The following is a 2,253-nucleotide window of genomic DNA, read 5'->3' as shown; positions in this document are numbered from 1 at the left end:
TGTTGATCTCTGCTGTGTCTGTTTTGGTGTATTATCAACCACTCTCATAGAGCTTGAGTTTTCCTGTCTCACTTCCTGGTTTTCAAAAAGGTGGGAATGCTGCTTAAGTACTGGTGCTCTTTCTACTTTTTGATAAATTTATTTAAAAATATTGCTGTCGGATCTGTCTAAGCCATAACATGTTAAATCTGTAGCCCGTCTAAATCCAAATGAAGTAGGAATTATAGTTAAAAAATGAGTATTTTGATTAATATTAAGAGAACTTAATGGCCACTCACTATGACTGCTGTGAAATTCATAAATATATAACTTTCCGTCAACTCCTTCAGACATTAGCTTCATCAGATCTCATCTCAGACATCCATCATGTACGCTGTTCAACAAAAAAATAATTAAATAATTAAATCACTGGGAGGTCGGCCTATTACTAGGATTAATTATCAAGACATATCTTTTTAAATATGTTTTTTTCCCCAGCCTAATTGTAAAGTAAAAATCAAAAACCATAAAAAAAGGTTTTGTTACAGTTTTCAAGAATCAGTGTTAAATCAATTTTCTATTATATTAAACTGGGAATATTTGGATCTTGGACACTGTTGTACAAAACAAAGCATCTGAAACTGATATAAACTGATATTTTCCCACATTTTATGAACCAACAATGAATTACTTAATCAAGAAAATATTAATTAGCAAATAATTAAATAATGAAAATGACTTAACTGGAGCCCTAGAATTAATTTGAAAGATTTTTCTACCATAGATTTTTCTGCCATAATTTGCATTGGGTAAATCTATAAATTAATGGTTTATTTATTTCCCTGTATATTCTTTCTTTTATATGTGCTTCATGATGATTTTAAATCATCAATACAAAAAGCACAAAAACAAAAGTATGAAAATACTTCACTACAAGTAAAAGTCTTGAGGTCCATTGTGTAGGATTTAGGGGATATAATAAAAGAAAATTTATATATATATATATATATATATATATATATATATATATATATATATATATAATGTATATATNTTGAGGTCCATTGTGTAGGATTTAGGGGATATAATAAAAGAAAATTTATATATATATATATATATATATATATATATATATATATATATATATATATATGTATATATATGTATATATTAAGTATATTTTCTTTAGTGTAGAATAATCACTCTAAAAATAAATATCCTTGTGTTTTTGTTACCTTAGAATGAGCCATTCCTGTTTTCACATCAACCACCATAGTTAGCATCCCCCTGCAACGAACAACATTGAAAAAAACAAAGCTTTTATACCTGAAACTGCTTTATTCACTTTGTATAAAAGTTTAAACCACGGAGTCGCTTTGTTTTCGAGAGGAGACCTCTGCGGATAATTCGGCTCTAATTAAAATCCTCCTGAACGTCTGAATCTTAAATTATCAGAGAAAAAAGGTGAGCATATATTAGCATGTGCTAAGATAGCGACGTGCCGAACATCGTCGGAGAAACACTGATTTGTAAAGTGAAACTGATTTATTCAGTGTTTTTACCGGTTTAAATCACAGGGGCTGTAGGTTTCGGAGAAGAAGAGACCTGTGTGGATAATTCGTCTCATTGTAAAAACCTCCTGAACTATAAACACTGAAGGAATTGGGGAAAAGTTTCAGCTGGTTGCAATATGCAATCCTCACCGCTATGTACCTCTTTACCACCTTAATCTTATGACTCTTTTAAAAGGACAGTTCACACTGACATAAAACAAACACGTTTTTCGTCTTACCTGTGGTGCTGTTTATCAGTCTAGATTGTTTGACTAGAACAGCAATGGCTCTTTACAGAAATCATGTCCCAGTTACTCAAGATAATCCACAGTCCTTGTTGGGAGCAGTTTAATGTAGGGACTACACTCACCTGTTCCTTAAGGCAGATAGCTAATCAGCAGCTCAATGCATTTCGGGATGTAGACATGGTCAAGAGGACCTGCTGAAGTTCAAACTGAGCATCAGAATGGGGAGGAAAGGTCATTTAAGTGACTTTGAACGTGGCATGGTTGTTGGTGCCAGACGGGCTGGTCTACTGGGATTTTAACACACAACCATCTCTAGGGTTTACAGAGGATGGTCCCAAAAAGAGAAAATATCCAGTGAGCCAAAATGCCTTGTTGATGCCAGAGGTCAGAGGAGAATGGCCAGACTGGTTCAAGATGATAGAAAGGCAACAGTAAGTCAAATAACCACTGGTTACAACCAAGGTCTGCAGAAG

The sequence above is a fragment of the Epinephelus moara genome, chromosome 20, assembly GCF_006386435.1.
Source record: "Epinephelus moara isolate mb chromosome 20, YSFRI_EMoa_1.0, whole genome shotgun sequence".
Lineage (NCBI taxonomy): Eukaryota > Metazoa > Chordata > Actinopteri > Perciformes > Serranidae > Epinephelus > Epinephelus moara.
This window is presented reverse-complemented; position numbering follows the sequence as displayed.